The sequence below is a fragment of the Macaca nemestrina genome, chromosome 4 (assembly GCF_043159975.1).
Source record: "Macaca nemestrina isolate mMacNem1 chromosome 4, mMacNem.hap1, whole genome shotgun sequence".
Classification (NCBI taxonomy): domain Eukaryota; kingdom Metazoa; phylum Chordata; class Mammalia; order Primates; family Cercopithecidae; genus Macaca; species Macaca nemestrina.
In genome coordinates this window covers 137,031,314-137,057,484 of record NC_092128.1, presented here as the reverse complement: position 1 = coordinate 137,057,484, position 26,171 = coordinate 137,031,314, and positions in this window count along the sequence as shown.

The following is a 26,171-nucleotide window of genomic DNA, read 5'->3' as shown; positions in this document are numbered from 1 at the left end:
TCCCTATGAAGACTATAGGGCCAAAGGAAATATCCTCCGATAACAAAGAGAAAGAAACTTTCTGAGAAACTTCTTTGTGTTCTGTGAAATCATCTCACAGAATTACAGCTTTCCCCTCAAGAAGCCTTTCGCTAAGACAGTTCTTGTGGAATTGGCAAAGTGATATTTGGAAGCCCATAGAGGGCTATGGTGAAAAAGGAAATATCCTCAGATGAAATCTGGAAAGAAGCTTTCTGAGAAACTGCTTAGTGTTCTTTGAATTCATCTCACAGAGTTACATCTGTATTTCGTGGATCTCTTTGCTAGCCTTATTTCTGTGGAATCTGAGAACAGATATTTTGGATCCCTTTGAAGACTATAGGGCCAAAGGAAATATCCTGCGATAACAAAGAGAAAGAAGCTTTCTGAGAAACTTCTTTCTGTTCTCTGAAATCATGTCACAGAGTTACAGCTTTCCCCTCAAGAAGCCTTTCGCTAAGACAGTTCTTGTGGAATTGGCAAAGGGATATTTGTAAGCCCATAGAGGGCTATGGTGAAAAAGGAAATATCCTCCGATGATATCTGGAAAGAAGCTTTCTGAGAAACTGCTTAGTGTTCTGTTAATTCATCTCACAGAGTTACATCTGTATGTCGTGGATCTCTTTGCTAGCCTTATTTCTGTGTAATCTGAGAACAGATATTTCGGATCCCTTTGAAGACTATAGGGCCAAAGGAAATATCCTCCGATAACAAAGAGAAAGAAGCTTTCTGAGAAACTTCTTTGTGTTCTGTGAAATCATCTCACAGAGTTACAGCTTTCCCCTCAAGAAGCCTTTCGCTAAGACAGTTCTTGTGGAATTGGCAAAGTAATATTTGGAAGCCCATAGAGGGCTATGGTGAAAAAGGAAATATCCTCAGATGAAATCTGGAAAGAAGCTTTCTGAGAAACTGCTTAGTATTCTGTGAATTCATCTCACAGAGTTACATCTGTATTTCGTGGATCTCTTTGCTAGCCTTATTTCTGTGGAATCTGAGAAAAGATATTTCGGATCCCTTTGAAGACTATAGGGCCAAAGGAAATATCCTCCGATAACAAAGAGAAAGAAGCTTTCTGAGAAACTTCTTTGTGTTCTGTGAAATCATCTCACAGAGTTACAGCTTTCCCCTCAAGAACCCTTTAACTGAGACAGTTCTTGTGTATTTGGCAAAGAGATATTTGGAAGCCCATAGAGGGCTAAGGGGAAAAAGGAAATATCCTCAGATGAAATCTGGAAAGAAGCTTTCTGAGAAACTGCTTAGTGTTCTGTGAATTCATCTCACAGAGTTACATATGTATTTCGTGGATCTCTTTGCTAGCCTTATTTCTGTGGAATCTGAGAAAAGATATTTCGGATCCCTATGAAGACTATAGGGCCAAAGGAAATATCCTCCGATAACAAAGAGAAAGAAGCTTTCTGAGAAACTTCTTTGTGTTCTGTGAAATCATCTCACAGAGTTACAGCTTTCCCCTCAAGAAGCCTTTCGCTAAGACAGTTCTTGTGGAATTGGCAAAGTGATATTTGGAAGCCCATAGAGGGCTATGGTGAAAAAGGAAATATCCTCAGATGAAATCTGGAAAGACGCTTTCTGAGAAACTGCTTAGTGTTCTGTGAATTCATCTCACAGAGTTACATCTGTATTTCGTGGATCTCTTTGCTAGCCTTATTTCTGTGGAATCTGAGAACAGATATTTCGGATCCCTTTGAAGACTATAGGGCCAAAGGAAATATCCTCCGATAACAAAGAGAAAGAAACTTTCTGAGAAACTTCTTTGTGTTCTGTGAAATCATCTCACAGAGTTACAACTTTCCCCTCAAGAAGCCTTTCGCTAAGACAGTTCTTGTGGAATTGGCAAAGTGATATTTGGAAGCCCATAGAGGGCTATGGTGAAAAAGGAAATATCCTCAGATGAAATCTGGAAAGAAGCTTTCTGAGAAACTGCTTAGTGTTCTTTGAATTCATCTCACAGAGTTACATCTGTATTTCGTGGATCTCTTTGCTAGCCTTATTTCTGTGGAATCTGAGAACAGATATTTTGGATCCCTTTGAAGACTATAGGGCCAAAGGAAATATCCTGCGATAACAAAGAGAAAGAAGCTTTCTGAGAAACTTCTTTCTGTTCTCTGAAATCATGTCACAGAGTTACAGCTTTCCCCTCAAGAAGCCTTTCGCTAAGACAGTTCTTGTGGAATTGGCAAAGTGATATTTGTAAGCCCATAGAGGGCTATGGTGAAAAAGGAAATATCCTCCGATGATATCTGGAAAGAAGCTTTCTGAGAAACTGCTTAGTGTTCTGTTAATTCATCTCACAGAGTTACATCTGTATTTCGTGGATCTCTTTGCTAGCCTTATTTCTGTGTAATCTGAGAACAGATATTTCGGATCCCTTTGAAGACTATAGGGCCAAAGGAAATATCCTCCGATAACAAAGAGAAAGAAGCTTTCTGAGAAACTTCTTTGTGTTCTGTGAAATCATCTCACAGAGTTACAGCTTTCCCCTCAAGAAGCCTTTCGCTAAGACAGTTCTTGTGGAATTGGCAAAGTGATATTTGGAAGCCCATAGAGGGCTATGGTGAAAAAGGAAATATCCTCAGATGAAATCTGGAAAGAAGCTTTCTGAGAAACTGCTTAGTATTCTGTGAATTCATCTCACAGAGTTACATCTGTATTTCGTGGATCTCTTTGCTAGCCTTATTTCTGTGGAATCTGAGAACAGATATTTCGGATCCCTTTGAAGACTATAGGGCCAAAGGAAATATCCTCCGATAACAAAGAGAAAGAAGCTTTCTGAGAAACCTCTTTGTGTTCTGTGAAATCATCTCACAGAGTTACAGCTTTCCCCTCAAGAACCCTTTAACTGAGACAGTTCTTGTGTATTTGGCAAAGAGATATTTGGAAGCCCATAGAGGGCTAAGGGGAAAAAGGAATTATCCTCAGATGAAATCTGGAAAGAAGCTTTCTGAGAAACTGCTTAGTGTTCTGTTAATTCATCTCACAGAGTTACATATGTATTTCGTGGATCTCTTTGCTAGCCTTATTTCTGTGGAATCTGAGAAAAGATATTTCGGATCCCTATGAAGACTATAGGGCCAAAGGAAATATCCTCCGATAACAAAGAGAAAGAAGCTTTCTGAGAAACTTCTTTGTGTTCTGTGAAATCATCTCACAGAGTTACAGCTTTCCCCTCAAGAAGCCTTTCGCTAAGACAGTTCTTGTGGAATTGGCAAAGTGATATTTGGAAGCCCATAGAGGGCTATGGTGAAAAAGGAAATATCCTCAGATGAAATCTGGAAAGACGCTTTCTGAGAAACTGCTTAGTGTTCTGTGAATTCATCTCACAGAGTTACATCTGTATTTCGTGGATCTCTTTGCTAGCCTTATTTCTGTGGAATCTGAGAACAGATATTTCGGATCCCTTTGAAGACTATAGGGCGAAAGGAAATATCCTCCGATAACAAAGAGAAAGAAGCTTTCTGAGAAACTTCTTTGTGTTCTGTGAAATCATCTCACAGAGTTACAGCTTCCCCCTCAAGAACCCGTTAACTGAGACAGTTCTTGTGTAATTGGCAAAGAGATATTTGGAAGCCCATAGAGGGCTATGGTGAAAAAGGAAGTATCCTCAGATGAAATCTGGAAAGAAGCTTTCTGAGAAACTGCTTAGTGTTCTGTGAATTCATCTCACAGAGTTACATATGTATTTCGTGGATCTCTTTGGTAGCCTTATTTCTGTGGAATCTGAGAACAGATATTTCGGATCCCTTTGAACACTATAGGGCCAAAGGAAATATCCTGCGATAACAAAGAGAAAGAAGCTTTCTGAGAAACTTCTTTGTGTTCTGTGAAATCATCTCACAGAATTACAGCTTTCACCTCAAGAAGCCTTTCGCTAAGACAGTTCTCGTGGAATTGGCAAAGTGATATTTGGAAGCCCATAGAGGGCTATGGTGAAAAAGGAAATATCCTCAGATGAAATCTGGAAAGAAGCTTTCTGAGAAACTGCTTAGTGTTCTGTGAATTCATCTCACAGAGTTACATCTGTATTTCGTGGATCTCTTTGGTAGCCTTATTTCTGTGGAATCTGAGAACAGATATTTCGGATCCCTTTGAAGACTATAGGGCCAAAGGAAATATCCTGCGATAACAAAGAGAAAGAAGCTTTCTGAGAAACTTCTTTGTGTTCTGTGAAATCATCTCACAGAGTTACAGCTTTCCCCTCAAGAAGCCTTTCGCTAAGACAGTTCTTGTGGAATTGGCAAAGTGATATTTGGAAGCCCATAGAGGGCTATGGTGAAAAAGGAAATATCCTCAGATGAAATCTGGAAAGAAGCTTTCTGAGAAACTGCTTAGTGTTCTGTGAATTCATCTCACAGAGTTACATCTGTATTTCGTGGATCTCTTTGCTAGCCTTATTTCTGTGGAATCTGAGAACAGATATTTCGGATCCTTTTGAAGACTATAGAGCCAAAGGAAATATCCTCCGATAACAAAGAGAAAGAAGCTTTCTGAGAAACTTCTTTGTGTTCTGTGAAATCATCTCACAGAGTTACAGCTTTCCCCTCAAGAAGGCTTTCGCTAAGACAGTTCTTGTGGAATTGGCAAAGTGATATTTGGAAGCCCATAGAGGGCTATGCTGAAAAAGGAAATATCCTCAGATGAAATCTGGAAAGAAGCTTTCTGAGAAACGGCTTAGTGTTCTGTGAATTCATCTCACAGAGTTACATCTGTATTTCGTGGATCTCTTTGCTAGCCTTATTTCTGTGGAAGCTGAGAAAAGATATTTCGGATCCCTATGAAGACTATAGGGCCAAAGGAAATATCCTCCGATAACAAAGAGAAAGAAGCTTTCTGAGAAACTTCTTTGTGTTCTGTGAAATCATCTCACAGAGTTACAGCTTTCCCCTCAAGAAGGCTTTCGCTAAGACAGTTCTTGTGGAATTGGCAAAGTGATATTTGGAAGCCCATAGAGGGCTATGGTGAAAAAGGAAATATCCTCAGATGAAATCTGGAAAGAACCTTTCTGAGAAACTGCTTAGTGTTCTGTGAATTCATCTCACAGAGTTACATCTGTATTTCGTGGATCTCTTTGCTAGCCTTATTTCTGTGGAATCTGAGAACAGATATTTTGGATCCCTTTGAAGACTATAGGGCCAAAGGAAATATCCTCCGATAACAAAGAGAAAGAAGCTTTCTGAGAAACTTCTTTCTGTTCTCTGAATTCATGTCACAGAGTTACAGCTTTCCCCTCAAGAAGCCTTTCGCTAAGACAGTTCTTGTGGAATTGGCAAAGTGATATTTGTAGGCCCATAGAGGGCTATGGTGAAAAAGGAAATATCCTCAGATGATATCTGGAAAGAAGCTTTCTGAGAAACTGCTTAGTGTTCTGTTAATTCATCTCACAGAGTTACATCTGTATTTCGTGGATCTCTTTGCTAGCCTTATTTCTGTGTAATCTGAGAACAGATATTTCGGATCCCTTTGAAGACTATAGGGCGAAAGGAAATATCCTCCGATAACAAAGAGAAAGAAGCTTTCTGAGAAACTTCTTTGTGTTCTGTGAAATCATCTCACAGAGTTACAGCTTTCCCCTCAAGAACCCGTTAACTGAGACAGTTCTTGTGTAATTGGCAAAGAGATATTTGGAAGCCCATAGAGGGCTATGGTGAAAAAGGAAGTATCCTCAGATGAAATCTGGAAAGAAGCTTTCTGAGAAACTGCTTAGTGTTCTGTGAATTCATCTCACAGAGTTACATATGTATTTCGTGGATCTCTTTGCTAGCCTTATTTCTGTGGAATCTGAGAACAGATATTTCGGATCCCTATGAAGACTATAGGGCCAAAGGAAATATCCTCCGATAACAAAGAGAAAGAAGCTTTCTGAGAAACTTCTTTGTGTTCTGTGAAATCATCTCACAGAGTTACAGCTTTCCCCTCAAGAAGCCTTTCGCTAAGACAGTTCTTGTGGAATTGGCAAAGTGATATTTGGAAGCCCATAGAGGGCTATGGTGAAAAAGGAAATATCCTCAAATGAAATCTGGAAAGAAGCTTTCTGAGAAACTGCTTAGTGTTCTTTGAATTCATCTCACAGAGTTACATCTGTATTTCGTGGATCTCTTTGCTAGCCTTATTTCTGTGGAATCTGAGAACAGATATTTCGGATCCCTTTGAAGACTATAGGGCCAAAGGAAATATCCTGCGATAACAAAGAGAAAGAAGCTTTCTGAGAAACTTCTTTCTGTTCTGTGAAATCATCTCACAGAATTACAGCTTTCACCTCAAGAAGCCTTTCGCTAAGACAGTTCTCGTGGAATTGGCAAAGTGATATTTGGAAGCCCATAGAGGGCTATGGTGAAAAAGGAAATATCCTCAGATGAAATCTGGAAAGAAGCTTTCTGAGAAACTGCTTAGTGTTCTGTGAATTCATCTCACAGAGTTATATCTGTATTTCGTGGATATCTTTGGTAGCCTTATTTCTGTGGAATCTGAGAACAGATATTTCGGATCCCTTTGAAGACTATAGGGCCAAAGGAAATATCCTGCGATAACAAAGAGAAAGAAGCTTTCTGAGAAACTTCTTTGTGTTCTGTGAAATCATCTCACAGAGTTACAGCTTTCCCCTCAAGAAGCCTTTCGCTAAGACAGTTCTTGTGGAATTGGCAAAGTGATATTTGGAAGCCCATAGAGGGCTATGGTGAAAAAGGAAATATCCTCAGATGAAATCTGGAAAGAAGCTTTCTGAGAAACTGCTTAGTGTTCTGTGAATTCATCTCACAGAGTTACATCTGTATTTCGTGGATCTCTTTGCTAGCCTTATTTCTGTGGAATCTGAGTACAGATATTTCGGATCCTTTTGAAGACTATAGAGCCAAAGGAAATATCCTCCGATAACAAAGAGAAAGAAGCTTTCTGAGAAACTTCTTTCTGTTCTGTGAAATCATCTCACAGAGTTACAGCTTTCCCCTCAAGAAGCCTTTAACTGAGACAGTTCTTGTGTAATTGGCAAAGAGATATTTGGAAGCCCATAGAGGGCTATGGTGAAAAAGGAAATATCCTCAGATGAAATCTGGAAAGAAGCATTCTGAGAAACTGCTTAGTGTTCTGTGAATTCATCTCACAGAGTTACATATGTATTTCGTGGATCTCTTTGCTAGCCTTATTTCTGTGGAATCTGAGAAAAGATATTTCGGATCCCTATGAAGACTATAGGGCCAAAGGAAATATCCTCCGATAACAAAGAGAAAGAAGCTTTCTGAGAAACTTCTTTGTGTTCTGTGAAATAATCTCACAGAGTTACAGCTTTCCCCTCAAGAAGGCTTTCGCTAAGACAGTTCTTGTGGAATTGGCAAAGTGATATTTGGAAGCCCATAGAGGGCTATGGTGAAAAAGGAAATATCCTCAGATGAAATCTGGAAAGAAGCTTTCTGTGAAACTGCTTAGTGTTCTGTGAATTCATCTCACAGAGTTACATCTGTATTTCGTGGATCTCTTTGCTAGCCTTATTTCTGTGGAAGCTGAAAACAGATATTTCGGATCCCTTTGAAGACTATAGGGCCAAAGGAAATATCCTGCGATAACAAAGAGAAAGAAGCTTTCGGAGAAATTACTTTCTGTTCTCTGAAATCATGTCACAGAGTTACAGCTTTCCCCTCAAGAAGCCTTTCGCTAAGACAGTTCTTGTGGAATTGGCAAAGTGATATTTGTAAGCCCATAGAGGGCTATGGTGAAAAAGGAAATATCCTCAGATGATATCTGGAAAGAAGCTTTCTGAGAAACTGCTTAGTGTTCTGTTAATTCATCTCACAGAGTTACATCTGTATTTCGTGGATCTCTTTGCTAGCCTTATTTCTGTGTAATCTGAGAACAGATATTTCGGATCCTTTGAAGACTATAGGGCCAAAGGAAATATCCTCCGATAACAAAGAGAAAGAAGCTTTCTGAGAAACTTCTTTGTGTTCTGTGAAATCATCTCACAGAGTTACAGCTTTCCCCTCCAGAAGCCTTTCGCTAGGACAGTTCTTGTGTAATTGGCAAAGAGATATTTGGAAGCCCATAGAGGGCTATGGTGAAAAAGGAAATATCCTCAGATGAAATATGGAAAGAAGCTTTCTGAGAAACTGCTTAGTATTCTGTGAATTCATCTCACAGAGTTACATATGTATTTCGTGGATCTCTTTGCTAGCCTTATTTCTGTGGAATCTGAGAAAAGATATTTCGGATCCCTATGAAGACTATAGGGCCAAAGGAAATATCCTGCGATAACAAAGAGAAAGAAGCTTTCTGAGAAACTTCTTTGTGTTCTGTGAAATCATCTCACAGAGTTACAGCTTTCCCCTCAAGAAGCCTTTCGCTAAGACAGTTCTTGTGGAATTGGCAAAGTGATATTTGGAAGCCCATAGAGGGCTATGGTGAAAAAGGAAATATCCTCAGATGAAATCTGGAAAGAAGCTTTCTGAGAAACTGCTTAGTGTTCTGTGAATTCATCTCACAGAGTTACATCTGTATTTCGTGGATCTCTTTGCTAGCCTTATTTCTGTGGAATCTGAGAACAGATATTTTGGATCCCTTTGAAGACTATAGGGCCAAAGGAAATATCCTGCGATAACAAAGAGAAAGAAGCTTTCTGAGAAACTTCTTTCTGTTCTCTGAAATCATGTCACAGAGTTACAGCTTTCCCCTCAAGAAGCCTTTCGCTAAGACAGTTCTTGTGGAATTGGCAAAGTGATATTTGTAAGCCCATAGAGGGCTATGGTGAAAAAGGAAATATCCTCAGATGATATCTGGAAAGAAGCTTTCTGAGAAACTGCTTAGGGTTCTGTTAATTCATCTCACAGAGTTACATCTGTATTTCGTGGATCTCTTTGCTAGCCTTATTTCTGTGTAATCTGAGAACAGATATTTCGGATCCCTTTGAAGAGTATAGGGCGAAAGGAAATATCCTCCGATAACAAAGAGAAAGAAGCTTTCTGAGAAACTTCTTTGTGTTCTGTGAAATCATCTCACAGAGTTACAGCTTTCCCCTCAAGAACCCGTTAACTGAGACAGTTCTTGTGTACATGGCAAAGAGATATTTGGAAGCCCATAGAGGGCTATGGTGAAAAAGGAAGTATCCTCAGATGAAATCTGGAAAGAAGCTTTCTGAGAAACTGCTTAGTGTTCTGTGAATTCATCTCACAGAGTTACATATGTATTTCGTGGATCTCTTTGCTAGCCTTATTTCTGTGGAATCTGAGAAAAGATATTTCGGATCCCTATGAAGACTATAGGGCCAAAGGAAATATCCTCCGATAACAAAGAGAAAGAAGCTTTCTGAGAAACTTCTTTGTGTTCTGTGAAATCATCTCACAGAGTTACAGCTTTCCCCTCAAGAAGCCTTTCGCTAAGACAGTTCTTGTGGAATTGGCAAAGTGATATTTGGAAGCCCATAGAGGGCTATGGTGAAAAAGGAAATATCCTCAGATGAAATCTGGAAAGAAGCTTTCTGAGAAACTGCTTAGTGTTCTTTGAATTCATCTCACAGAGTTACATCTGTATTTCGTGGATCTCTTTGCTAGCCTTATTTCTGTGGAATCTGAGAACAGATATTTCGGATCCCTTTGAAGACTATAGGGCCAAAGGAAATATCCTCCGATAACAAAGAGAAAGAAGCTTTCTGAGAAACTTCTTTCTGTTCTGTGAAATCATCTCACAGAATTACAGCTTTCACCTCAAGAAGCCTTTCGCTAAGACAGTTCTCGTGGAATTGGCAAAGTGATATTTGGAAGCCCATAGAGGGCTATGGTGAAAAAGGAAATATCCTCAGATGAAATCTGGAAAGAAGCTTTCTGAGAAACTGCTTAGTGTTCTGTGAATTCATCTCACAGAGTTATATCTGTATTTCGTGGATATCTTTGGTAGCCTTATTTCTGTGGAATCTGAGAACAGATATTTCGGATCCCTTTGAAGACTATAGGGCCAAAGGAAATATCCTGCGATAACAAAGAGAAAGAAGCTTTCTGAGAAACTTCTTTGTGTTCTGTGAAATCATCTCACAGAGTTACAGCTTTCCCCTCAAGAAGCCTTTCGCTAAGACAGTTCTTGTGGAATTGGCAAAGTGATATTTGGAAGCCCATAGAGGGCTATGGTGAAAAAGGAAATATCCTCAGATGAAATCTGGAAAGAAGCTTTCTGAGAAACTGCTTAGTGTTCTGTGAATTCATCTCACAGAGTTACATCTGTATTTCGTGGATCTCTTTGCTAGCCTTATTTCTGTGGAATCTGAGAACAGATATTTCGGATCCTTTTGAAGACTATAGAGCCAAAGGAAATATCCTCCGATAACAAAGAGAAAGAAGCTTTCTGAGAAACTTCTTTCTGTTCTGTGAAATCATCTCACAGAGTTACAGCTTTCCCCTCAAGAAGCCTTTAACTGAGACAGTTCTTGTGTAATTGGCAAAGAGATATTTGGAAGCCCATAGAGGGCTATGGTGAAAAAGGAAATATCCTCAGATGAAATCTGGAAAGAAGCATTCTGAGAAACTGCTTAGTGTTCTGTGAATTCATCTCACAGAGTTACATATGTATTTCGTGGATCTCTTTGCTAGCCTTATTTCTGTGGAATCTGAGAAAAGATATTTCGGATCCCTATGAAGACTATAGGGCCAAAGGAAATATCCTCCGATAACAAAGAGAAAGAAGCTTTCTGAGAAACTTCTTTGTGTTCTGTGAAATCATCTCACATAGTTACAGCTTTCCCCTCAAGAAGGCTTTCGCTAAGACAGTTCTTGTGGAATTGGCAAAGTGATATTTGGAAGCCCATAGAGGGCTATGGTGAAAAAGGAAATATCCTCAGATGAAATCTGGAAAGAAGCTTTCTGAGAAACTGCTTAGTGTTCTGTGAATTCATCTCACAGAGTTACATCTGTATTTCGTGGATCTCTTTGCTAGCCTTATTTCTGTGGAATCTGAGAACAGATATTTCGGATCCCTATGAAGACTATAGGGCCAAAGGAAATATCCTCCGATAACAAAGAGAAAGAAGCTTTCTGAGAAACTTCTTTCTGTTCTGTGAAATCATCTCACAGAATTACAGCTTTCCCCTCAAGAAGCCTTTCGATAAGACAGTTCTTGTGGAATTGGCAAAGTGATATTTGGAAGCCCATAGAGGGCTATGGTGAAAAAGGAAATATCCTCAGATGAAATCTGGAAAGAAGCTTTCTGAGAAACTGCTTAGTATTCTGTGAATTCATCTCACAGAGTTACATCTGTATTTCGTGGATCTCTTTGCTAGCCTTATTTCTGTGGAATCTGAGAACAGATATTTCGGATCCCTTTGAAGACTATAGGGCCAAAGCAAATATCCTCCGATAACAAAGAGAAAGAAGCTTTCTGAGAAACTTCTTTGTGTTCTGTGAAATCATCTCACAGAGTTACAGCTTTCCCCTCAAGAACCCTTTAACTGAGACAGTTCTTGTGTATTTGGCAAAGAGATATTTGGAAGCCCATTGAGGGCTAAGGGGAAAAAGGAAATATCCTCAGATGAAATCTGGAAAGAAGCTTTCTGAGAAACTGCTTAGTGTTCTGTTAATTCATCTCACAGAGTTACATATGTATTTCGTGGATCTCTTTGCTAGCCTTATTTCTGTGGAATCTGAGAAAAGATATTTCGGATCCCTATGAAGACTATAGGGCCAAAGGAAATATCCTCCGATAACAAAGAGAAAGAAGCTTTCTGAGAAACTTCTTTGTGTTCTGTGAAAACATCTCACAGAGTTACAGCTTTCCCCTCAAGAAGCCTTTCGCTAAGACAGTTCTTGTGGAATTGGCAAAGTGATATTTGGAAGCCCATAGAGGGCTATGGTGAAAAAGGAAATATCCTCAGATGAAATCTGGAAAGAAGCTTTCTGAGAAACTGCTTAGTGTTCTGTGAATTCATCTCACAGAGTTACATCTGTATTTCGTGGATCTCTTTGCTAGCCTTATTTCTGTGGAATCTGAGAACAGATATTTTGGATCCCTTTGAAGACTATAGGGCCAAAGGAAATATCCTGCGATAACAAAGAGAAAGAAGCTTTCTGAGAAACTTCTTTCTGTTCTCTGAAATCATGTCACAGAGTTACAGCTTTCCCCTCAAGAAGCCTTTCGCTAAGACAGTTCTTGTGGAATTGGCAAAGTGATATTTGTAAGCCCATAGAGGGCTATGGTGAAAAAGGAAATATCCTCTGATGATATCTGGAAAGAAGCTTTCTGAGAAACTGCTTAGTGTTCTGTTAATTCATCTCACAGAGTTACATCTGTATTTCGTGGATCTCTTTGCTAGCCTTATTTCTGTGTAATCTGAGAACAGATATTTCGGATCCCTTTGAAGACTATAGGGCGAAAGGAAATATCCTCCGATAACAAAGAGAAAGAAGCTTTCTGAGAAACTTCTTTGTGTTCTGTGAAATCATCTCACAGAGTTACAGCTTTCCCCTCAAGAACCCGTTAACTGAGACAGTTCTTGTGTACATGGCAAAGAGATATTTGGAAGCCCATAGAGGGCTATGGTGAAAAAGGAAATATCCTCAGATGAAATATGGAAAGAAGCTTTCTGAGAAACTGCTTAGTATTCTGTGAATTCATCTCACAGAGTTACATATGTATTTCGTGGATCTCTTTGCTAGCCTTATTTCTGTGGAATCTGAGAAAAGATATTTCGGATCCCTATGAAGACTATAGGGCCAAAGGAAATATCCTTCGATAACAAAGAGAAAGAAGCTTTCTGAGAAACTTCTTTGTGTTCTGTGAAATCATCTCACAGAGTTACAGCTTTCCCCTCAAGAAGCCTTTCGCTAAGACAGTTCTTGTGGAATTGGCAAAGTGATATTTGGAAGCCCATAGAGGGCTATGGTGAAAAAGGAAATATCCTCAGATGAAATCTGGAAAGAAGCTTTCTGAGAAACTACTTAGTGTTCTGTGAATTCATCTCACAGAGTTACATCTGTATTTCGTGGATCTCTTTGCTAGCCTTATTTCTGTGGAATCTGAGAACAGATATTTCGGATCCCTTTGAAGACTACAGGGCCAAAGGAAATATCCTGCGATAACAAAGAGAAAGAAGCTTTCTGAGAAACTTCTTTGTGTTCTGTGAAATCATCTCACAGAATTACAGCTTTCCCCTCAAGAAGCCTTTCGCTAAGACAGTTCTTGTGGAATTGGCAAAGTGATATTTGGAAGCCCATAGAGGGCTATGGTAAAAAAGGAAATATCCTCAGATGAAATCTGGAAAGAAGCTTTCTGAGAAACTGCTTAGTGTTCTGTGAATTCATCTCACAGAGTTACATCTGTATTTCGTGGATCTCTTTGCTAGCCTTATTTCTGTGGAATCTGAGAACAGATATTTCGGATCCCTTTGAAGACTATAGGGCCAAAGGAAATATCCTGCGATAACAAAGAGAAAGAAGCTTTCTGAGAAACTTCTTTCCGTTCTGTGAAATCATCTCACAGAGTTACAGCTTTCCCCTCAAGAAGCCTTTCGCTAAGACAGTTCTTGTGGAATTGGCAAAGTGATATTTGGAAGCCCATAGAGGGCTATGGTGAAAAAGGAAATGTCCTCAGATGAAATCTGGAAAGAAGCTTTCTGAGAAACTGCTTAGTGTTCTGTGAATTCATCTCACAGAGTTACATCTGTATTTCGTGGATCTCTTTGCTAGCCTTATTTCTGTGGAATCTGAGAACAGATATTTCGGATCCTTTTGAAGACTATAGAGCCAAAGGAAATATCCTCCGATAACAAAGAGAAAGAAGCTTTCTGAGAAACTTCTTTCTGTTCTGTGAAATCATCTCACAGAGTTACAGCTTTCCCCTCAAGAAGCCTTTAACTGAGACAGTTCTTGTGTAATTGGCAAAGAGATATTTGGAAGCCCATAGAGGGCTATGGTGAAAAAGGAAATATCCTCAGATGAAATCTGGAAAGAAGCATTCTGAGAAACTGCTTAGTGTTCTGTGAATTCATCTCACAGAGTTACATATGTATTTCGTGGATCTCTTTGCTAGCCTTATTTCTGTGGAATCTGAGAAAAGATATTTCGGATCCCTATGAAGACTATAGGGCCAAAGGAAATATCCTCCGATAACAAAGAGAAAGAAGCTTTCTGAGAAACTTCTTTGTGTTCTGTGAAATCATCTCACATAGTTACAGCTTTCCCCTCAAGAAGGCTTTCGCTAAGACAGTTCTTGTGGAATTGGCAAAGTGATATTTGGAAGCCCATAGAGGGCTAGGGTGAAAAAGGAAATATCCTCAGATGAAATCTGGAAAGAAGCTTTCTGAGAAACTACTTAGTGTTCTGTGAATTCATCTCACAGAGTTACATCTGTATTTCGTGGATCTCTTTGCTAGCCTTATTTCTGTGGAATCTGAGAACAGATATTTCGGATCCCTTTGAAGACTACAGGGCCAAAGGAAATATCCTGCGATAACAAAGAGAAAGAAGCTTTCTGAGAAACTTCTTTGTGTTCTGTGAAATCATCTCACAGAATTACAGCTTTCCCCTCAAGAAGCCTTTCGCTAAGACAGTTCTCGTGGAATTGGCAAAGTGATATTTGGAAGCCCATAGAGGGCTATGGTGAAAAAGGAAATATCCTCAGATGAAATCTGGAAAGAAGCTTTCTGAGAAACTGCTTAGTGTTCTGTGAATTCATCTCACAGAGTTACATCTGTATTTCGTGGATCTCTTTGCTAGCCTTATTTCTGTGGAATCTGAGAACAGATATTTCGGACCCCTTTGAAGACTATAGGGCCAAAGGAAATATCCTGCGATAACAAAGAGAAAGAAGCTTTCTGAGAAACTTCTTTCTGTTCTGTGAAATCATCTCACAGAGTTACAGCTTTCCCCTCAAGAAGCCTTTCGCTAAGACAGTTCTTGTGGAATTGGCAAAGTGATATTTGGAAGCCCATAGAGGGCTATGGTGAAAAAGAAAATATCCTCAGATGAAATCTGGAAAGAAGCTTTCTGAGAAAATGCTTAGTATTCTGTGAATTCATCTCACAGAGTTACATCTGTATTTCGTGGATCTCTTTGCTAGCCTTATTTCTGTGGAATCTGAGAACAGATATTTCGGATCCCTTTGAAGACTATAGGGCCAAAGGAAATATCCTCCGATAACAAAGAGAAAGAAGCTTTCTGAGAAACTTCTTTGTGTTCTGTGAAATCATCTCACAGAGTTACAGCTTTCCCCTCAAGAACCCTTTAACTGAGACAGTTCTTGTGTATTTGGCAAAGAGATATTTGGAAGCCCATAGAGGGCTAAGGGGAAAAAGGAAATATCCTCAGATGAAATCTGGAAAGAAGCTTTCTGAGAAACTGCTTAGTGTTCTGTTAATTCATCTCACAGAGTTACATATGTATTTCGTGGATCTCTTTGCTAGCCTTATTTCTGTGGAATCTGAGAAAAGATATTTCGGATCCCTATGAAGACTATAGGGCCAAAGGAAATATCCTCCGATAACAAAGAGAAAGAAGCTTTCTGAGAAACTTTTTGTGTTCTGTGAAAACATCTCACAGAGTTACAGCTTTCCCCTCAAGAAGCCTTTCGCTAAGACAGTTCTTGTGGAATTGGCAAAGTGATATTTGTAAGCCCATAGAGGGCTATGGTGAAAAAGGAAATATCCTCAGATGATATCTGGAAAGAAGCTTTCTGAGAAACTGCTTAGTGTTCTGTTAATTCATCTCACAGAGTTACATCTGTATTTCGTGGATCTCTTTGCTAGCCTTATTTCTGTGTAATCTGAGAACAGATATTTCGGATCCCTTTGAAGACTATAGGGCGAAAGGAAATATCCTCCGATAACAAAGAGAAAGAAGCTTTCTGAGAAACTTCTTTGTGTTCTGTGAAATCATCTCACAGAGTTACAGCTTTCCCCTCAAGAACCCGTTAACTGAGACAGTTCTTGTGTACATGGCAAAGAGATATTTGGAAGCCCATAGAGGGCTATGGTGAAAAAGGAAGTATCCTCAGATGAAATCTGGAAAGAAGCTTTCTGAGAAACTGCTTAGTGTTCTGTGAATTCATCTCACAGAGTTACATATGTATTTCGTGGATCTCTTTGCTAGCCTTATTTCTGTGGAATCTGAGAACAGATATTTTGGATCCCTTTGAAGACTATAGGGCCAAAGGAAATATCCTGCGATAACAAAGAGAAAGAAGCTTTCTGAGAAACTTCTTTCTGTTCTCTGAAATCATGTCACAGAGTTACAGCTTTCCCCTCAAGAAGCCTTTCGCTAAGACAGTTCTTGTGGAATTGGCAAAGTGATATTTGTAGGCCCATAGAGGGCTATGGTGAAAAAGGAAATATCCTCAGATGATATCTGGAAAGAAGCTTTCTGAGAAACTGCTTAGTGTTCTGTTAATTCATCTCACAGAGTTACATCTGTATTTCGTGGATCTCTTTGCTAGCCTTATTTCTGTGTAATCTGAGAACAGATATTTCGGATCCCTTTGAAGACTATAGGGCGAAAGGAAATATCCTCCGATAACAAAGAGAAAGAAGCTTTCTGAGAAACTTCTTTGTGTTCTGTGAAATCATCTCACAGAGTTACAGCTTTCCCCTCAAGAACCCGTTAACTGAGACAGTTCTTGTGTAATTGGCAAAGAGATATTTGGAAGCCCATAGAGGGCTATGGTGAAAAAGGAAGTATCCTCAGATGAAATCTGGAAAGAAGCTTTCTGAGAAACTGCTTAGTGTTCCGTGAATTCATCTCACAGAGTTACATATGTATTTCGTGGATCTCTTTGCTAGCCTTATTTCTGTGGAATCTGAGAACAGATATTTCGGATCCCTATGAAGACTATAGGGCCAAAGGAAATATCCTCCGATAACAAAGAGAAAGAAGCTTTCTGAGAAACTTCTTTGTGTTCTGTGAAATCATCTCACAGAGTTACAGCTTTCCCCTCAAGAAGCCTTTCGCTAAGACAGTTCTTGTGGAATTGGCAAAGTGATATTTGGAAGCCCATAGAGGGCTATGGTGAAAAAGGAAATATCCTCAGATGAAATCTGGAAAGAAGCTTTCTGAGAAACTGCTTAGTGTTCTTTGAATTCATCTCACAGAGTTACATCTGTATTTCGTGGATCTCTTTGCTAGCCTTATTTCTGTGGAATCTGAGAACAGATATTTCGGATCCCTTTGAAGACTATAGGGCCAAAGGAAATATCGTGCGATAACAAAGAGAAAGAAGCTTTCTGAGAAACTTCTTTCTGTTCTGTGAAATCATCTCACAGAATTACAGCTTTCACCTCAAGAAGCCTTTCACTAAGACAGTTCTCGTGGAATTGGCAAAGTGATATTTGGAAGCCCATAGAGGGCTATGGTGAAAAAGGAAATATCCTCAGATGAAATCTGGAAAGAAGCTTTCTGAGAAACTGCTTAGTGTTCTGTGAATTCATCTCACAGAGTTATATCTGTATTTCGTGGATATCTTTGGTAGCCTTATTTCTGTGGAATCTGAGAACAGATATTTCGGATCCCTTTGAAGACTATAGGGCCAAAGGAAATATCCTGCGATAACAAAGAGAAAGAAGCTTTCTGAGAAACTTCTTTGTGTTCTGTGAAATCATCTCACAGAGTTACAGCTTTCCCCTCAAGAAGCCTTTCGCTAAGACAGTTCTTGTGGAATTGGCAAAGTGATATTTGGAAGCCCATAGAGGGCTATGGTGAAAAAGGAAATATCCTCAGATGAAATCTGGAAAGAAGCTTTCTGAGAAACTGCTTAGTGTTCTGTGAATTCATCTCACAGAGTTACATCTGTATTTCGTGGATCTCTTTGCTAGCCTTATTTCTGTGGAATCTGAGAACAGATATTTCGGATCCTTTTGAAGACTATAGAGCCAAAGGAAATATCCTCCGATAACAAAGAGAAAGAAGCTTTCTGAGAAACTTCTTTCTGTTCTGTGAAATCATCTCACAGAGTTACAGCTTTCCCCTCAAGAAGCCTTTAACTGAGACAGTTCTTGTGTAATTGGCAAAGAGATATTTGGAAGCCCATAGAGGGCTATGGTGAAAAAGGAAATATCCTCAGATGAAATCTGGAAAGAAGCATTCTGAGAAACTGCTTAGTGTTCTGTTAATTCATCTCACAGAGTTACATATGTATTTCGTGGATCTCTTTGCTAGCCTTATTTCTGTGGAATCTGAGAACAGATATTTCGGATCCCTATGAAGACTATAGGGCCAAAGGAAATATCCTCCGATAACAAAGAGAAAGAAGCTTTCTGAGAAACTTCTTTGTGTTCTGTGAAATCATCTCACATAGTTACAGCTTTCCCCTCAAGAAGGCTTTCGCTAAGACAGTTCTTGTGGAATTGGCAAAGTGATATTTGGAAGCCCATAGAGGGCTATGGTGAAAAAGGAAATATCCTCAGATGAAATCTGGAAAGAAGCTTTCTGAGAAACTGCTTAGTGTTCTGTGAATTCATCTCACAGAGTTACATCTGTATTTCGTGCATCTCTTTGCTAGCCTTATTTCTGTGGAATCTGAGAACAGATATTTCGGATCCCTTTGAAGACTATAGGGCCAAAGGAAATATCCTCCGATAACAAAGAGAAAGAAGCTTTCTGAGAAACTTCTTTCTGTTCTGTGAAATCATCTCACAGAATTACAGCTTTCCCCTCAAGAAGCCTTTCGCTAAGACAGTTCTTGTGGAATTGGCAAAGTGATATTTGGAAGCCCATAGAGGGCTATGGTGAAAAAGGAAATATCCTCAGATGAAATCTGGAAAGAAGCTTTCTGAGAAACTGCTTAGTGTTCTGTGAATTCATCTCACAGAGTTACATCTGTATTTCGTGGATCTCTTTGCTAGCCTTATTTCTGTGGAATCTGAGAACAGATATTTCGGATCCCTTTGAAGACTATAGGGCCAAAGGAAATATCCTCCGATAACAAAGAGAAAGAAGCTTTCTGAGAAACTTCTTTGTGTTCTGTGAAATCATCTCACAGAGTTACAGCTTTCCCCTCAAGAACCCTTTAACTGAGACAGTTCTCGTGGAATTGGCAAAGAGATATTTGGAAGCCCATAGAGGGCTAAGGGGAAAAAGGAAATATCCTCAGATGAAATCTGGAAAGAAGCTTTCTGAGAAACTGCTTAGTGTTCTGTTAATTCATCTCACAGAGTTACATCTGTATTTCGTGGATCTCTTTGGTAGCCTTATTTCTGTGGAATCTGAGAACAGATATTTCGGATCCCTATGAAGACTATAGGGCCAAAGGAAATATCCTCCGATAACAAAGAGAAAGAAGCTTTCTGAGAAACTTTTTGTGTTCTGTGAAAACATCTCACAGAGTTACAGCTTTCCCCTCAAGAAGCCTTTCGCTAAGACAGTTCTTGTGGAATTGGCAAAGTGATATTTGGAAGCCCATAGAGGGCTATGGTGAAAAAGGAAATATCCTCAGATGAAATCTGGAAAGAAGCTTTCTGAGAAACTGCTTAGTGTTCTGTGAATTCATCTCACAGAGTTACATCTGTATTTCGTGGATCTCTTTGCTAGCCTTATTTCTGTGGAATCTGAGAACAGATATTTTGGATCCCTTTGAAGACTATAGGGCCAAAGGAAATATCCTGCGATAACAAAGAGAAAGAAGCTTTCGGAGAAACTTCTTTCTGTTCTCTGAAATCATGTCACAGAGTTACAGCTTTCCCCTCAAGAAGCCTTTCGCTAAGACAGTTCTTGTGGAATTGGCAAAGTGATATTTGTAAGCCCATAGAGGGCTATGGTGAAAAAGGAAATATCCTCAGATGATATCTGGAAAGAAGCTTTCTGAGAAACTGCTTAGTGTTCTGTTAATTCATCTCACAGAGTTACATCTGTATTTCGTGGATCTCTTTGCTAGCCTTATTTCTGTGTAATCTGAGAACAGATATTTCGGATCCCTTTGAAGACTATAGGGCGAAAGGAAATATCCTCCGATAACAAAGAGAAAGAAGCTTTCTGAGAAACTTCTTTGTGTTCTGTGAAATCATCTCACAGAGTTACAGCTTTCCCCTCAAGAACCCGTTAACTGAGACAGTTCTTGTGTACATGGCAAAGAGATATTTGGAAGCCCATAGAGGGCTATGGTGAAAAAGGAAGTATCCTCAGATGAAATCTGGAAAGAAGCTTTCTGAGAAACTGCTTAGTGTTCTGTGAATTCATCTCACAGAGTTACATATGTATTTCGTGGATCTCTTTGCTAGCCTTATTTCTGTGGAATCTGAGAACAGATATTTTGGATCCCTTTGAAGACTATAGGGCCAAAGGAAATATCCTGCGATAACAAAGAGAAAGAAGCTTTCTGAGAAACTTCTTTCTGTTCTCTGAAATCATGTCACAGAGTTACAGCTTTCCCCTCAAGAAGCCTTTCGCTAAGACAGTTCTTGTGGAATTGGCAAAGTGATATTTGTAGGCCCATAGAGGGCTATGGTGAAAAAGGAAATATCCTCAGATGATATCTGGAAAGAAGCTTTCTGAGAAACTGCTTAGTGTTCTGTTAATTCATCTCACAGAGTTACATCTGTATTTCGTGGATCTCTTTGCTAGCCTTATTTCTGTGTAATCTGAGAACAGATATTTCGGATCCCTTTGAAGACTATAGGGCGAAAGGAAATATCCTCCGATAACAAAGAGAAAGAAGCTTTCTGAGAAACTTCTTTGTGTTCTGTGAAATCATCTCACAGAGTTACAGCTTTCCCCTCAAGAACCCGTTAACTGAGACAGTTCTTGTGTAATTGGCAAAGAGATATTTGGAAGCCCATAGAGGGCTATGGTGAAAAAGGAAGTATCCTCAGATGAAATCTGGAAAGAAGCTTTCTGAGAAACTGCTTAGTGTTCCGTGAATTCATCTCACAGAGTTACATATGTATTTCGTGGATCTCTTTGCTAGCCTTATTTCTGTGGAATCTGAGAACAGATATTTCGGATCCCTATGAAGACTATAGGGCCAAAGGAAATATCCTCCGATAACAAAGAGAAAGAAGCTTTCTGAGAAACTTCTTTGTGTTCTGTGAAATCATCTCACAGAGTTACAGCTTTCCCCTCAAGAAGCCTTTCGCTAAGACAGTTCTTGTGGAATTGGCAAAGTGATATTTGGAAGCCCATAGAGGGCTATGGTGAAAAAGGAAATATCCTCAGATGAAATCTGGAAAGAAGCTTTCTGAGAAACTGCTTAGTGTTCTTTGAATTCATCTCACAGAGTTACATCTGTATTTCGTGGATCTCTTTGCTAGCCTTATTTCTGTGGAATCTGAGAACAGATATTTCGGATCCCTTTGAAGACTATAGGGCCAAAGGAAATATCCTGCGATAACAAAGAGAAAGAAGCTTTCTGAGAAACTTCTTTCTGTTCTGTGAAATCATCTCACAGAATTACAGCTTTCACCTCAAGAAGCCTTTCGCTAAGACAGTTCTCGTGGAATTGGCAAAGTGATATTTGTAAGCCCATAGAGGGCTATGGTGAAAAAGGAAATATCCTCAGATGAAATCTGGAAAGAAGCTTTCTGAGAAACTGCTTAGTGTTCTGTGAATTCATCTCACAGAGTTATATCTGTATTTCGTGGATATCTTTGGTAGCCTTATTTCTGTGGAATCTGAGAACAGATATTTCGGATCCCTTTGAAGACTATAGGGCCAAAGGAAATATCCTGCGATAACAAAGAGAAAGAAGCTTTCTGAGAAACTTCTTTGTGTTCTGTGAAATCATCTCACAGAGTTACAGCTTTCCCCTCAAGAAGCCTTTCGCTAAGACAGTTCTTGTGGAATTGGCAAAGTGATATTTGGAAGCCCATAGAGGGCTATGGTGAAAAAGGAAATATCCTCAGATGAAATCTGGAAAGAAGCTTTCTGAGAAACTGCTTAGTGTTCTGTGAATTCATCTCACAGAGTTACATCTGTATTTCGTGGATCTCTTTGCTAGCCTTATTTCTGTGGAATCTGAGAACAGATATTTTGGATCCCTTTGAAGACTATAGGGCCAAAGGAAATATCCTGCGATAACAAAGAGAAAGAAGCTTTCTGAGAAACTTCTTTCTGTTCTCTGAAATCATGTCACAGAGTTACAGCTTTCCCCTCAAGAAGCCTTTCGCTAAGACAGTTCTTGTGGAATTGGCAAAGTGATATTTGTAAGCCCATAGAGGGCTATGGTGAAAAAGGAAATATCCTCAGATGATATCTGGAAAGAAGCTTTCTGAGAAACTGCTTAGTGTTCTGTTAATTCATCTCACAGAGTTACATCTGTATTTCGTGGATCTCTTTGCTAGCCTTATTTCTGTGTAATCTGAGAACAGATATTTCGGATCCCTTTGAAGACTATAGGGCGAAAGGAAATATCCTCCGATAACAAAGAGAAAGAAGCTTTCTGAGAAACTTCTTTGTGTTCTGTGAAATCATCTCACAGAGTTACAGCTTTCCCCTCAAGAACCCGTTAACTGAGACAGTTCTTGTGTACATGGCAAAGAGATATTTGGAAGCCCATAGAGGGCTATGGTGAAAAAGGAAGTATCCTCAGATGAAATCTGGAAAGAAGCTTTCTGAGAAACTGCTTAGTGTTCTGTGAATTCATCTCACAGAGTTACATATGTATTTCGTGGATCTCTTTGCTAGCCTTATTTCTGTGGAATCTGAGAAAAGATATTTCGGATCCCTATGAAGACTATAGGGCCAAAGGAAATATCCTCCGATAACAAAGAGAAAGAAGCTTTCTGAGAAACTTCTTTGTGTTCTGTGAAATCATCTCACAGAGTTACAGCTTTCCCCTCAAGAAGCCTTTCGCTAAGACAGTTCTTGTGGAATTGGCAAAGTGATATTTGGAAGCCCATAGAGGGCTATGGTGAAAAAGGAAATATCCTCAGATGAAATCTGGAAAGAAGCTTTCTGAGAAACTGCTTAGTGTTCTTTGAATTCATCTCACAGAGTTACATCTGTATTTCGTGGATCTCTTTGCTAGCCTTATTTCTGTGGAATCTGAGAACAGATATTTCGGATCCCTTTGAAGACTATAGGGCCAAAGGAAATATCCTGCGATAACAAAGAGAAAGAAGCTTTCTGAGAAACTTCTTTCTGTTCTGTGAAATCATCTCACAGAATTACAGCTTTCACCTCAAGAAGCCTTTCGCTAAGACAGTTCTCGTGGAATTGGCAAAGTGATATTTGGAAGCCCATAGAGGGCTATGGTGAAAAAGGAAATATCCTCAGATGAAATCTGGAAAGAAGCTTTCTGAGAAACTGCTTAGTGTTCTGTGAATTCATCTCACAGAGTTATATCTGTATTTCGTGGATATCTTTGGTAGCCTTATTTCTGTGGAATCTGAGAACAGATATTTCGGATCCCTTTGAAGACTATAGGGCCAAAGGAAATATCCTGCGATAACAAAGAGAAAGAAGCTTTCTGAGAAACTTCTTTGTGTTCTGTGAAATCATCTCACAGAGTTACAGCTTTCCCCTCAAGAAGCCTTTCGCTAAGACAGTTCTTGTGGAATTGGCAAAGTGATATTTGTAAGCCCATAGAGGGCTATGGTGAAAAAGGAAATATCCTCAGATGAAATCTGGAAAGAAGCTTTCTGAGAAACTGCTTAGTGTTCTGTGAATTCATCTCACAGAGTTACATCTGTATTTCGTGGATCTCTTTGCTAGCCTTATTTCTGTGGAATCTGAGAACAGATATTTCGGATCCTTTTGAAGGCTATAGAGCCAAAGGAAATATCCTCCGATAACAAAGAGAAAGAAGCTTTCTGAGAAACTTCTTTCTGTTCTGTGAAATCATCTCACAGAGTTACAGCTTTCCCCTCAAGAAGCCTTTAACTGAGACAGTTCTTGTGTAATTGGCAAAGAGATATTTGGAAGCCCATAGAGGGCTATGGTGAAAAAGGAAATATCCTCAGATGAAATCTGGAAAGAAGCATTCTGAGAAACTGCTTAGTGTTCTGTGAATTCATCTCACAGAGTTACATATGTATTTCGTGGATCTCTTTGCTAGCCTTATTTCTGTGGAATCTGAGAAAAGATATTTCTGATCCCTATGAAGACTATAGGGCCAAAGGAAATATCCTCCGATAACAAAGAGAAAGAAGCTTTCTGAGAAACTTCTTTGTGTTCTGTGAAATCATCTCACATAGTTACAGCTTTCCCCTCAAGAAGGCTTTCGCTAAGACAGTTCTTGTGGAATTGGCAAAGTGATATTTGGAAGCCCATAGAGGGCTATGGTGAAAAAGGAAATATCCTCAGATGAAATCTGGAAAGAAGCTTTCTGAGAAACTGCTTAGTGTTCTGTGAATTCATCTCACAGAGTTACATCTGTATTTCGTGGATCTCTTTGCTAGCCTTATTTCTGTGGAAGCTGAAAACAGATATTTCGGATCCCTTTGAAGACTATAGGGCCAAAGGAAATATCCTGCGATAACAAAGAGAAGGAAGCTTTCGGAGAAACTTCTTTCTGTTCTCTGAAATCATGTCACAGAGTTACAGCTTTCCCCTCAAGAAGCCTTTCGCTAAGACAGTTCTTGTGGAATTGGCAAAGTGATATTTGTAAGCCCATAGAGGGCTATGGTGAAAAAGGAAATATCCTCAGATGATATCTGGAAAGAAGCTTTCTGAGAAACTGCTTAGTGTTCTGTTAATTCATCTCACAGAGTTACATCTGTATTTCGTGGATCTCTTTGCTAGCCTTATTTCTGTGTAATCTGAGAACAGATATTTCGGATCCCTTTGAAGACTACAGGGCCAAAGGAAATATCCTGCGATAACAAAGAGAAAGAAGCTTTCTGAGAAACTTCTTTGTGTTCTGTGAAATCATCTCACAGAATTACAGCTTTCCCCTCAAGAAGCCTTTCGCTAAGACAGTTCTTGTGGAATTGGCAAAGTGATATTTGGAAGCCCATAGAGGGCTATGGTGAAAAAGGAAATATCCTCAGATGAAATCTGGAAAGAAGCTTTCTGAGAAACTGCTTAGTGTTCTGTGAATTCATCTCACAGAGTTACATCTGTATTTCGTGGATCTCTTTGCTAGCCTTATTTCTGTGGAATCTGAGAACAGATATTTCGGACCCCTTTGAAGACTATAGGGCCAAAGGAAATATCCTGCGATAACAAAGAGAAAGAAGCTTTCTGAGAAACTTCTTTCTGTTCTGTGAAATCATCTCACAGAGTTACAGCTTTCCCCTCAAGAAGCCTTTCGCTAAGACAGTTCTTGTGGAATTGGCAAAGTGATATTTGGAAGCCCATAGAGGGCTATGGTGAAAAAGGAAATGTCCTCAGATGAAATCTGGAAAGAAGCTTTCTGAGAAATTGCTTAGTGTTCTGTGAATTCATCTCACAGAGTTACATCTGTATTTCGTGGATCTCTTTGCTAGCCTTATTTCTGTGGAATCTGAGAACAGATATTTCGGATCCCTTTGAAGACTATAGGGCCAAAGGAAATATCCTCCGATAACAAAGAGAAAGAAGCTTTCTGAGAAACTTCTTTGTGTTCTGTGAAATCATCTGACAGAGTTACAGCTTTCCCTTCAAGAACCCTTTAACTGAGACAGTTCTTGTGTAATTGGCAAAGAGATATTTGGAAGCCCATAGAGGGCTATGGTGAAAAAGGAAATATCCTCAGATGAAATCTGGAAAGAAGCTTTCTGAGAAACTGCTTAGTGTTCTGTGAATTCATCTCACAGAGTTACATATATATTTCGTGGATCTCTTTGCTAGCCTTATTTCTGTGGAATCTGAGAAAAGATATTTCGGATCCCTATGAAGACTGTAGGGCCAAAGGAAATATCCTCCGATAACAAAGAGAAAGAAGCTTTCTGAGAAACTTCTTTGTGTTCTGTGAAATCATCTCACAGAGTTACAGCTTTCCCCTCAAGAAGGCTTTCGCTAAGACAGTTCTTGTGGAATTGGCAAAGTGATATTTGTAAGCCCATAGAGGGCTATGGTGAAAAAGGAAATATCCTCAGATGATATCTGGAAAGAAGCTTTCTGAGAAACTGCTTAGTGTTCTGTTAATTCGTCTCACAGAGTTACATCTGTATTTCGTGGATCTCTTTGCTAGCCTTATTTCTGTGTAATCTGAGAACAGATATTTCGGATCCCTTTGAAGACTATAGGGCCAAAGGAAATATCCTCCGATAACAAAGAGAAAGAAGCTTTCTGAGAAACTTCTTTGTGTTCTGTGAAATCATCTCACAGAGTTAC